General features: G+C 43.1%; 1 protein-coding gene across 1 annotated transcript in view; it reads left to right on the top strand.

Moving 5' to 3' along the window:
• Nucleotides 1–14157, top strand: part of CFAP65 (cilia and flagella associated protein 65) — a 2328717-nt gene that overhangs the window by 172505 nt on the left and 2142055 nt on the right. The window lies entirely within an intron of this gene.

The raw sequence follows: 14157 nt of genomic DNA, 5'->3' as shown, positions 1-14157 counted from the left end.
TGTGCCACCTTTGGGTGGAAGTGCTGCAGGGGATGGGGCTTGGCCCCCCCATGCAAGCGTGGGTGGAGGGGCACCTATCACCCTACGAATGGTCCGGGCTGTGGTGCATAGAGAGATTGAATGTTCTGTTGCAGAACCTCTATGCCAGCTTGAGGCCCGAGTGGCGCAACTCCTGGGTCAACCTGCCCCTCCTACACAGACCCCAGCACAGCCACCCTCTGGGCCGTGAAGGTGCAGTGGTGACTGCCCATGGGTGGGGACCTCAGTCCCATTGTTTCCATCTGGGGGCTCATGGGCATGCGATTTCCAAACATCCCTCCCCGTCAAAGGTGTTCACCCACCACGTGTCATATACTGCCCCTGTATGTGTCTTGTTTGTCTTGTCTGTTTACCTCCCCAACCTACCTCCCCAAATATACCTACTTTCCCTACCCCACATTCTATTCTCACCTGAAAAAAAAAGGGCAATCTGCTCCCAAAAAAAAAATTACGCGCCATACATAGCTGCCCATTTTGCACACATGTCCACTGGACACATGAAATGTTATTTAATTGGCATTACAACATACTTTGTTGTCCTCACCCCTCTCTCAGGGGTTGAAGGGTTCATATCTACCTCCAAAGTTATTGCATATGCACAGCTGTTGCTGTTGAAGAAATGGGCAGCTATGGACCTTCCCTACACCAATCCTGCACATCCCAAGCTATTTTCCATGCTGTCTTTACCTCTTTGTGCCCCTTTTTCACCACTTTCCTATCTCCTCATTTTTCTTTTCTTTTGAAGAAATTAGCGAGGTGGTGAGCGGGAGTAAGCACTATTAAGCAGTAGTGAGTGGGTTTGCGCGGGTTTGTGCTTATTTGCGCTTGGCTAAGCAATGCGCAGCAATGTGCAAACCCGCGGAAATCCGCTTACAACTGCTTAAAAGTGCCTTAGTCACTCTGTATGTGAGGGACCTTGTTCTGCTCAGGAGCAAAATAAAACACCTCTGTAAGTCTCAAACCCCGGACCTTGCACCATCACTTTACAACCCCACACAGTATCACCGTAGGACAAACACTGGCATGTCTGTTTAGGGCAGAGACCATACCTCCCAACTGTCCCTAATTTTCAGGGATGTCCCTGATTTTGACACAAATTTTAGCTGTGTCCGTCTGAATCCCTCCTAAAACTACTGACTTTGGGCAGAAAGGTGGTGAATTACACTTAATGAATAATGACAATAATTAAGAGTTAGGCACTTCTTTTACTTCAGAAAAGGTGTATTAATTCATATGCTCTGATTCTCTCAATGTTTCATCGAAATGGCACTAATATTTTAAAGATGGTCCTGATTGTCCCTGACCTTTTCTTGACTTTTCCCTGAGTCTGTTCAAATTTGTACCTGATTGGTTGAGAGGTCTGTCTGAGGCAGAAACACAGAGGCATATTAGCCTTTCTGCTGTTACACACTGTGCAAATAGCTTTGGAAGGAGTTTCGAAAGCATACCCTTATGTAGGAATACAATACTGAAATACAAATGGATGTAGCCATGTACTGGTAGCAACCAACTGTAAGAATGCCATTGCTCTATTGCTGAAAAGACCTGTGTGGTGCACAGACAAAAAATAACAGGCTATTCTCTGGCTATCATGTGGATATGTCCATAGTTGGGAGTTACGCAGACAGACTACTTGCCTTGATAAACTAACATGTACACAGCAACCCTGTACATCCAGCAAGATAATAATCCACACAATAATACTTACGCTGTCTGTACTTCTGCAACCCTACCCAAATGTAGAATATACCTGTGTGTGCAGGGCCTACCATGGATGTAGGTAAGCATACTCACAGTACTGAAATATGTCCAGTTTTTCTGAGCAGCTTGTGCTAATGTCAACACTAAAAAAGCACAAACTGTTTAGAACTGAGTAAATGAATATTCACAGTATAGCAGTTCACAAACAATTCTTGTGCCAAAGGAATGCATCTCCATAACTAGCTTTGTATGGCACTTAATTGTAACAGTTGAAAAGAAAGTACATCTTTCCATGTATCTTGGGGTAGCATTTTGAGGGTTGAGTACATTTCTACACTGACAACTGAATACTGGAAGTAGCAACATTAGGTCTGAGTACAAAATGTAAATCTCTGGCTACACCCCTGGCTTCTGATATAAGAACTATACTAACCTTCTGTCTTAAACAATGATGTCCACACCAAACAAGGATGATCTCCATCTTGGAAAGCTGAAAGGGCCATGCCTACATGAGTCAGCAATTCATAGTACTGGGCTGCTATAACAGTGGTTACTGCAATTACTACACAGCAGGCTGCATGCACTTAGCAAATGGTGGCCACTAATTGGTGCAGAGGCCATCACATGCTCATGTGCAAATTCCTATAAAAGCAGGCTGCAATCTCTGCCAACAAACTCAATCACTCTATTGCAGAGACTGACAGAGAGAGAGAGAGAGACAGAGATAGAGAGAGACAGAGAAAAGGAAAAATAAATATTACCAAATTATACAAAGGAAAGGTATGTGACACTTATGTATTTACTGGCATGTAGTAGATGTTATTGAAGAATAGTCTACATAATGTGAAACATTCATATGTGGCAGCAGTACTTCTTTATGCACAAATGTTCTACTTAACTACTGCTATGGACAATACTGTGTGTACCTGTGGGCAGTGGGACATACCTGTGAAATGTGTAGCTCAGCATTAAATGTCAAAGATCTGATCCATGTTATCTGTGTTCTGCACAGTAGTGTGGCCAATGGCTGTTGGGGGGATTAGCGCTGAAATTATATAAACATGGGTGTGACAGAACAACACATGCATGACAGTCATATTAAAGTGTAGCTTAACATTGCCAACTGCTGTAGCAGTCTAGTATGCTTATCTAGCATCTGTTGCCATATATACCCCCCAATGTTAGTCTGTGTTCATATGTGACACCTGTTTGTGTTGCAGCAAGGCACAACAGTTCAGCTGTGAGGTCCAGGGGACTTACAACAGTGTGGACCATGTGTGTGTATGCCGCACACATTCGGAGAAATACATATATGTGTCATATATATTCACATCTGTATATGTGCATAGAGCAGGGGACATATTGCAACTGTTTGCGAAGGGGGGAGATATATATGTTGGTGAAGGTTAGTATGCACATATTTGTATGTAGGTTTTAGTGTGTGACAAACAAGACAGCATACAGTGCTGGTATATGACATGTGGTGGTTAAACACTGTGGGTGGTTTGTTCAGTTTACAATGTTGAAGCCAGTAAGGCCTGCTAAAGCTACCTGGGCTGTGAGCACCTTCAATGCATTTATCCCAAGACTGTGTGATTTTATTACATTGCTGTACACCTTACATCCTTTGTATTATTGATATTCTCACTATGAAAGGAAAAATGTCTATGTGCCTACATATATATGTATATGTAGACAAATGGATGTGTATATGTATATATACATATATATATGTATATATACATATATATATGTATATATATATATATATGTATATATATATATATATGTATATATATATATATATATATATATATATATATATATACATATATATATATATATTATATATATATATATATATATATATACTCATACACACCTACATCTACTTGTTGCAATAGATTCTCTGTACTGTTGACTAACTGTGATGGTCAATATGTTTGTGAATACATCAAAGATATGTATCTGTGGGAGAGCTTAGTGGGAAACTGTTTATGTTATGATATTATGGGTCCTTGCTTTGATCCTAGCAAAAGTGTGTATTCTGTTGTTAGGCAGAACAAGTGTTATTGCATACAGTGTGATTAAGTCCCTTGGTTTTAACTAGGGTGTGACATTGGAAGCTAAAGCACTACATCTATGATTATTGATTGGTACCAATGTTGAATACAAATCCTGTGTGTACTGTAGTACTAATTGAAGCTCTGGGCCTGTACAGCAAAGTATGGTGCATGTCCACATTGCTTGCATCCACTGTTCTGTGTGGTCCCTGTATTCATCACAGATTACAATTCTCAAGATTAAGGTTGTGTAAGTACTGACACACAATACTGTATAGTACACACTGAAAGCTTATCTGGGTTGTCATACCTTTGTGTCCTATAATTATGTCTGATGTGTGTGTGGGTATGTCTGTAACATGTCCTTTGACATATGTGTGATAATACATATAATTGCGTATCTAGCAACATTCATAGTGTACTACAGCAGTATGTGACCTATATTCCCAATTGTGCACATATTTTGGCCACGGGTTTGGCATTAACAAGTTGTGTGGTATAATAGTAATACATTTACTGGACCTTACACTGATTGTGATGGATGATATACTTCTTTACACATCAGCTTGATGTATATCTGCTGTGGCTAGGTGGTGCATCGTGTTGCATACAGTGTGCCAGGTACTCTTGTATAGCCTTATATAGTGATTTTATTTTGTTGCTGTGCAGAACATGGTTCATTAGATAGAGAGTGAACAAGGCACTTTCAAGCAGTTGTGGGGTGAGCAGTGATAAGTGGCAATTACAGTGTTTCACTCTCGGTTAGCTTATAGGTTGCTATATATGGCAGTTCAGTGATATATGTACTGTATAATGTTAAATGTGCCATATGACTTGCTCAGACATATTTTTGTATTTATGTCTTCCAGGGATCATGGCCCACCAAAGGAACCCGAGTTACAGTAGTGCTGAAGATGATATCATTACTAGCAGTATGATTCAGCACTACCGTCTCATGTTCTCATGAACCTGCCAGGACCAGCAGGAGTGTACTGCAATGTGGAAATATGTTGTCCACAGGGTCAATGAGGTAGGCCTGCATAACTGGACATATGAGCAGGTATGCCACCACTGCAGTGATCTTCTCAGACATGTCTGTCAGAGTGCCGCTGATGTGCGTAGACAACAGCTTGCAACAGGGGGTGGTGTTAATATCCATCCCCCCCCCTCACCAGAGTGGAGGAGCTGCTCATGAGCCTGGTGGCACCTGCCCAACAACAACAGCAGCAGACATACACCATGATGGAGGTTGGAGCCACTCAGCAAGCACACATGGAGCATGCAGGTAACATGGCATATCTGTAGACTACTATTATCTGTATTGGTAGATCATGCATATGTGAGATGTGGAGTGTGTCGTTCAATGATGTGGAGCCTGTTGTTGTGCAATACTGATCATTTGGAACATAATCTGTAGCCCTGTGAATGTAAACTGTTGTTGTACTGTAAGATTGCAAACACACAGTAGCAATGCCACAGTTGTGGCCACTGACAAACTGTCTCATCTCTATGTAGGTCCCTCTGGGGTGACATCAAGGCAGCGGACAGATGCTGATGAGTGTGTTCTACATTTATTATTGTAAATAAAAAGTGCATGTCATAGTTAAGGTGTAGGCCATGTACACATGTAACACATCTACCCATAATGCTTGCTGTGCATGTTTGGTGTAAGAGCACGCACATCTCACTAATGTGATTAGCTGCTTCAAACACATGCAATACCCAGACTATCTCAAACAAATGTGGCTAAACTGTAGTGACCATTGCATAAGCACAGTTGATACTAAACATGCTATACACATCTATGTCATACACAGAGCATTTTAACATGCTACACATAAAGGATTCCCAAACCCTCTGTAAAGACACACTCCAGTATCCAAAATCTCATCCACACATTACACATAATATACCTGAGGGGTAGAGGCCTATCCTGGGGCATTTAAACACTCTGCAACACACTACACATTCATGTCAGTAGTCAGGGAATGCTCCTTAATGGCCTCCTTACAAACTCACGTAACAACTGGTTGTGAAATGGTGAATTTAGCCAAGGTAGTAGAGTTCTGGCATAGCATGATTAGTGCTGGTTTGTGAAACATTTGTAGCCTTGAGTGACCACCTGATGCTTCATGATTATGGCCTATGGTACTATACTCCATCCAGTTATTGTAACCACAGTACTACACATAACTGTAATTGCTACACACCATAATGATGCGTGTGTGCACACGTATGCACCTCTAAACAGTATGCATACCAATCACCATTTGCACAACTGACACACATGTCTTGTGATGCTATTGAGTGGCTAGGTCATATGGGTATGTGCAGTGTTTAAATATGCAGTTGTGTTTTAGCATGCCATGTCATGGATCCATGTCATGGATGAGACTGGCATGTCCACAATATGATCTACACTCACCATAAGTACCCTACATTGGGTATGTGGCTGAATGGTATTCCATCAATTATCCATACACCACTGATGATGTTGTGTGAATACTCATCATGCTTGTGCTAAAAATGTGTCCACGATTATTTGCTAAAGACACAGAGGCTGTAATCAGCATTGGATTCCTATCTGACACACAGATACACATCCAGCAATGGTATGTACAGCAGTGAGTTATGGTGCACAGTACATCACAGGGTTATGAATACCTGCACAGCAATGTTGTGTCCATGTATGTATTGTGTTCCAGGGGGAAGGCCATCATATAATAACAAAACACGTGCATCAAAGCCATGTATACTGTTAGTAACAAGGACTGACTACACTTGCACTGCATGCTGTTGAGCAACACATGTCCTGCATACTGACATGTGTGATATGACTGTTTTGCTTGTGATACTGTTCCCCACCATCACCTGCTATTGTGTATGTTTTGTGATTGCTGGTGTGTGTGTGTCTGCTTTCGGGAGGAGTGTAGTTTTGTGTGTGTGCATGTGCGTATGTGTGCATGTGCGCATGTGTGCATGTATGCATGTGTGCATGTGCACATGTGTGCATGTGGTCTGAAGTCATGTTCAGGTCTTAAAGTGTGTTTCCTGTTTTCCTCTCACAGGTGGCGAGGTGGGGCTGGTTCAGTACAGCAGGGAACCTGATATCACTGAGACAGACAGTGATGATGAGGATAGGTGTGTTGAGGCACAGGCAGGTTTGTCAGGGTCTGTTGTTGGGCCACCAATTGACAGTACACAAGTCTCTACCCCATCCATGCACACAGTCATACTGCCTGTAAATCCATCATCACCATTGCCCTTAGCTGAGGGATAGTGTACGGTTGGCACTGGCCAGGACAGTGTGGTATCTATGGCACATGTATCAGGACACAGCAGCCATAGCCAGATGCCTGGAATGGTACCACATAGGCAGATGCACAGGGGTTCTCATCAGAGCACTGCTGGCCATCATGCCACTGGCAGACATGCCACACATCTTTCTACCACACGCATGTTCCAGGCTGTCATGGAAGCACAGACACGAATGGAGCGGTACACCAGACAGAGGTTAAGGGCACAGAGGGATCATTACACCTCTGTAAATGACAGTATCCATGACCTAGCAGGTGCCATATGTAACTACACTGAGGTCATTGATAGACGTTGGGGTGAGACATTGGATGTCCTCCACAATGTCATGTCCATGTGTCAGGACAGTGAGGGATGGTTGAGATGTTGACGTGGACATATGTCAGCAACATCACCAGCTGGAGGTCACCATGGACGTCCAGCAAGTCACAGCTGCTCTAGTAGTGCCAGTACCAGCCTCAGCAATGTTGGGGGGGCTGTCCGTAGACCATGTGCATGTGGCTCTGGCCAGTCCCAGCAGGGACCTGGATCCAGTGGACATACGTCAACCTCTTCAGATAGTACCCAGTCTGGATTAGTACCCGATACTGTCTGTAGCACCCCTGCCAGGCACAGGTTCCGTTTCCGTGGCCAGAGATGGTGATCTGTAAAGCTTGCCAGGTACAGTCTGTAGCTGTCTCACAAATCCCCGTATATGGTAGCCACATGGTGGAACTGTGTGCATGCAGACACACACACACATAAACCAGAAACCAAGGGCAAACACATACCCGCACACATGACATCAACATTGCCCCTTAACAGTACCCATGGCCCTCACACACACACACACACACACACACACACACACACACACACACACACACACACACACACACACATGTCGATTGTATGGCTCAGTGTAGGCCTCTTTCAAACCAACAACACACCCTGTGCATATGATGACACCTGTGCCATCGCCTGTCATCTGTAACATTGATGCAGGAACAGGCTAACATGGTGCTGATGCACAGGGTGACTTTAATAAAGTATAACAATGGTTGGATGTTTAGCATGTTGTCAGCAGTAAAGTGTAATGATATCCTTGAAGGTGTAGCTGAGTAGGCATGATGCATTAAAGCTGTAATTAGCAATGTTGTATTGTTTTCACCAGTGTTTATTCCAATTGTGTTTTGTTTGTCTTTGTGCCACTTGGCTGATGTGTGTTGTTGTGTCAGCATGCATTACAGTGGACAGTAAGTGTGGGGTGTGTGCAACACACGTTTGCAGGTGTCCATTTGTGAATATGGTGGAGGTGCACTGTCTGCATGTACATGCATATTGGACACATGGGCAGGGTGACATGCCCTGTATTGGCCAGTGTTAACACTCCATAGTTTCTATTGGTGGCCAGTATGCATTGTACTGCACATATTTTGAAACTTGAGTATGCATGTGTGTGTATGACATGGGTTGACAATGTAGTGTAGGTGATGCTGTTGTTGCTATCTGTCATTGGTTTGCATTAGTAAGGTTAACACTGTCCCAGCTGCATAATCCTTTAGTAATGCATACTGTTCACCTATAGGGTTGCATGGACCGTGCTATCACAAACACAACAAATTCTCACTTATACATTAAAAGTGCATTAGTCTCACGGACCCCTGCCATAAACTAAATATATAGTAGAAGGTGTGAATTTGTACCAAAAAAGAGTTACATAACAATAAGGGATAACCTCTCTGGTCAGTATCATTGGGAAAATACAAGCCCTCATTAAACATACAAGGCTAGCTTTAAAATACAAAATGGCAAGGATTCCAAAGACAACACTAAAGCTTTCTTTAGTGTTGTTTATAATCTACAGGGGAAATCTCACATCGGGTCACAGTTAATGTAAATGGTCACAAAGTACACTTATCTGACTGACATTACCAATTTCTTGTCAGACAGTTTGAATGCGGATTTCACCACCCTGTCATTACACAAGGGCCACATTTCCAGACCTGAAGAATGTAAAACCTGATGATTCACAGGCACTCTAGTTAAAACATCTCTTTACCAAAGTCCAAACCACAGTGGCAATGGTACTGGACTGTGTCTTTGGCTGTGTCATACACAAGCTGACATATGAAGTCACCACTCACCTAAACACTCTGTCCAGATGCAGCCTCTATACAGGTTACATACTTGTGGAATGACGCACGGTAATTGTGTTCACAGTCCACAAGGGTTGAGCTACAATGTCTTCTTCTTCTTCTTCTTCTCCTTTCAGATGCTCCCATTAGGGGTCAGCACAGTAGATCATCTGTTTCCATTTATTCCTGCCCTCTGCATCTTGCGCTGTCACACCATCCACCTGCATGTCCTCTCTCACCACAGCCATAAACCTCATCTTAGCCATTCCTCTTTTCCTGTTACCTGGCGGCTTCATCCTTAGTATCTATTTCACAATATACTCTGCATCCCTCCTCAGCACATGTACAAACCAACTTAATCCTGCTTATATGGCTTGGTCTACTAACCTTCAAACCTGGGCTGACCCCCTAATATACTTATTCCTAATCCTGTCCACCCTCGTCACACCCAGTGAAAATGTTAACATAAATTGATTAAGGGTAGAAGTACAACAGAACCTGGAAACTCTCACCCTATAAGCCAGACAAATGTTATCTGGAAGGCTATGGAGCACAGCATTATGGAACTCATTAACAGAGACATTATGAACCTGCAAACACTGCACCATACCCACTTAGGTTCTCTAAAGGCCAGATCATGGCTCCTACACCTAGTAGACTTCAAGCCAGTTAACAAGGCTATAGGTGAGGGAGGGGAGGTCCACACAGCCAAGCTATAGCTCACCAGCAATTCATACCCATCCCACATTCTGGTATTATACATAACCTCAACAGACTGACCATAAATGATTGTTAGATGATGGATTGACAACTGACGCACAGATGTAGGACACACAGTAACATTTGCAGCCTCCATGTACAATTCTATGCCAGTAACGAGTGGTATTCACCTGCACTCAGTCCTGGGACCACTCCTGTTTGGCATATAGCTTTCTTAGGTACAATCAAACACAGTAGGGATATGTCTGCCCATGTTTGATGAAAATGCATACTGTGGGCTATACTTTATTCTCCAGATGACACACACATCCTCCAAAAGGGTATCACAGAGACAGATACCTGGTGTCAAACTCATGCTGTAAAGCTATAAGCCAAAGAAAGCATAGTTATCCACTTTAGAAAACAAAGTATCCCCAGAGTACCACATAGGTAGTAGCCCCCAAAATGTGGAACAGGTACTATTGTATACGTAGAGCCATGTGTTTAGTCATCTCTCCTTTGATAATCACATTACCAAAGGGTTTTGGAAATCCCTCTGTGGAGCACATAAGCAGTAAATGGTTTGCATGCAGATCCACAGAGGTTGTTGCACACCTATAATGATTAGTCATCTTTGCCAGACTTTGCTTGCTTTGGAACAGGATTCAAATATACCTCAAGCATAAACCCTCACTCACACTCTTCAACAGAAACTGTGATGAGTGGATGTGAAACAGAAGACGTAGCCCAGGGATCACTGCAGTGGCTAAGCTTGTCACGAGCATACAGAAGTGACCTAAGGTCTGGAAAGCACCAGCACTCTCTGGCAAAGATAACAGATGCTTTCATGGAGAAAGCAGAGTACCCACCTATGAAATAATTTAGGTCACGTGTATGTATATGGCTTTGCCCCACAGCTACCTTACATGTGTAATGCACATACAGTTGTCATTGTGATATGTCCTACACTAGAAAAATCAAAACCCACTCAACATTGACCAATGGTGTCACACACACAGTCAGCAAATGTGAGATTCAAACTACTTCCTAACGACATTATGATACTGCAGCAGTATGCATTTACACAATGTGCTATGCATATTACTGGGATTTCACTTTTCCACAGGTATATTTGTAGGATGGTGACATCATTAGACTTGACAAAGATGAGTATACCACTTTTAAGGGGTGTGAGTAGTTTCCAAAAAGGTTGCTCCTCCCAAGGAGAGACACACACTCAGTTGACAAGTGCAAGAATCAAACCCTACCTAACTACCTTATGATATTACAGCAGTACGCGTTTACACAACGTGCTATACACATTACTAGGACTTTACCTTTCCACAGGTATATTTATAGGATGGTGACATCATCAGACTTGACAAAGATGAGTATACCACTTTTAAGGGGTGTGAGTAGTCTCCAAAAAGGTTGCTCTCTCCCCAGGGAGAGACAGACAGACACACGCACACACACACACACACACACACACACACACACACACACACACACACACACACACACACACACACACACACAGTTGGCAAGTGCGGGGTTCTTAATCCAAACTAAGTACGTCTTTACAATTCAGCAAGCAATATGGAGTTACAGGGTGCAATACAGACATTACTTGCTGACAGTTTGCCCAAAAGTTTTTTTCACATTTGCTAACCTCAGCAGGTCTATCATACTAGGTGTATTGTGAGTGTATTGTATGCATAGGCCATGACCATATCATATATGGGTTGATACACCACATGCTGGCACACACAGGGTTAAACCGGTGGCTAAGCTTTGTCAATCCAATACTGGACAATACAGTCAAGAGGAGTCGGGTCATACAACCACAACACCAACAGTCTCACATAGACCTACAATATAAGCACCAGCAAAACACACACATAAGTACACATTACCATACTCGGAGAATACAAATATTAATCTGAAAAAGAGAGAGTGTCCTCCTAAGCAGACAAGCAAGCAACATGCACCTCCAAGCACACGCCAGAAAACACATAATACACCAAAGCAGTGTGCCTCATAACAGGCACTAAGGCAAAACAACATACCCAACACACTAGTAATAGGTGACTCCATAGTCAGGCACACAGATGTTCCACTCACTCGGCTGGACAAGGGGAAGGTTATTGTCAGTTGTCTGTCAGGTGCTATGATCCGCCACATAACACAAGCACTTACATCACTCCAGAACAGGTACATATATGATGTGTTCTCTGTACATGTCAGTGTGAATGATCTGAGACATATCACCCAGGACAACATGACAAGAGATATATAGTAGCTCTGTGATCATGTAGCCCAGGCTGGTATGACCCTGACCTTGAGTAGCATCTTACCTTCACCTACATGATACTGCAATATAACAGAAAGATGATAAACTTCAACAATTGGCTGAGCTTCTGGTGTCATTCAAAGGGAATCCAGTCTCTGTCTGCCTGTGATGACATGATAGACAAGCCTAGTTGCTTCGCTAGAGATGGTTTGCACCTGTCACCCCTATGCTTCTGAATACTGGCCAAGGCTCTTGCTGTCCCCATATTACCTTTTTTAGGCAAAGCTCAAAGGTTCATAGGTAGGTACTAGGCTATCGGCCCTGGGGCCTATACAAGCCCAGCCAAAAAGGTACCCTGGCTTTTGCCACCCAAGAAATTTATTTTCCTGTGCCACTGTGAAGCAGAGACACAGAAGTGATCCCCAGGGTGAATTTCCTATTTCCCATCCAGTCATCAAGATTTATCTTGAAGAGTGCTAATGAGGAGCTTTGTTTGATATAGATAGGTAGTTTATTCTGGAGTATGGGAAGTCTCTGAGACAGGAATCTATCCCTCCAGCATGTTCTGTTTATTGTGGTGACAAGGTTTAGGTCCCTAGAGCAGGTAGCTTGGAGGGATTGGATTTCTTTAAGTGGAGCATGTCCATCAGCTCTGGGTTTTACATAGCTTTGTATGTTAGGCAGAGATCACCTCTGAGTAGGCGATATGCGACAGAGTAAAGCTGGAGATTTTTGAGATGGTCTGTGTAGGGCTTGTGTTTGAGGCAGGTAATCCTCTTTGTGAGGTATTTCTGTGGCCTTTCCAGTTGTTGTAGATGTCTTGTGAGGTACATACCAAAAGGGGCGTTGTACTCTATAATGGATCTAATGAGTGATGAGTAGAGGGGAACAATGACATCTTTTTTTCTACATAGGTTCATAGGTTCATAGGTTCATAGGTTTATACTAGGCTATCCCTGCCTAAGCATTTATAAGCAAATTCCTGGCCTTTGTGACGTGAAAAGAAAAATACTGTGCCCATTAGTTTGTTGTGCCTCTGTCCAGCAGTGACACAGATATGATTCCCGGTAAACCTCATCGATCCCATCCACAGGTCTAGATTTCTCTTGAACAGAGTCAGCGAGGTGCTCTGCCTCACATGAGAAACCTTGTGATGAGGACTGCCACATAGAAGGATTTCCTGACTACTGTGGTGATGTGATTATCAAAGGAGAGACTACTGTCCACCTGTGTCCCAAGGTCTCTTATCACACTTTTGGTGTTAAGTATACTACCGTCTATGTTGTAGTTCATGGGTACAGAGTTTTTACCAAAGGGGATGACAATGTACTTTTTGGCATTGAGCTTGAGGCCATGGCTTTGACACCAGGCATCTGTCTCAGTGAGGCTGTTTTGTAGGATGTCCACATCGTTAATAGTTTTGATTATGGCTCCTAGTTTGCAGTCATCTGCAAACTTCATTAGCCAAAGACCTTCTGTGTTAGCCTGCACTTCAGGGAAGTAGATACCAAACAGGGCAGTTCCCAGGACTGAACCCTGTGGTACTCCACTTGTCACTGGTCTGAAGTCGGATTTGGAGTCTGCTACTTTCACAGTGTGGGTTCTGTCAGTGAGCCAGTTGGCAACCAGTTGCCAGTTGGCAACCCATCTTGTGACATAGGGATTTATACCTAGTTTAGTGAGTTTATCTATAATTCCAGAGTGGGGGATGGTGTTGAAAGCCTTGCAAGATCTAGATAGGCTGTGTGAACCACCTTACCCTTGTCTACAGCTTTGGTGACTGCTTCAAAGAAGTCTATCAGGTTTAGGAGACATGAACTGCCTTTTACAAACCCAAACTGGTTGGGGTCCAGAGTTTGGAGATTACCAATGTCTTTGTTTATAAGTTCCATGATGATACGTTCCATGGCCTTGCAGACCAGGCTCATCA

Source organism: Protopterus annectens, chromosome 6.part0, assembly GCF_019279795.1.
Source record: "Protopterus annectens isolate FY-2018-M chromosome 6.part0, PAN1.0, whole genome shotgun sequence".
NCBI lineage: Eukaryota > Metazoa > Chordata > Ceratodontiformes > Protopteridae > Protopterus > Protopterus annectens.
The sequence above is the reverse complement of the archived record's forward strand: the minus strand, read 5'-3'. Positions and strand labels throughout refer to the sequence as shown.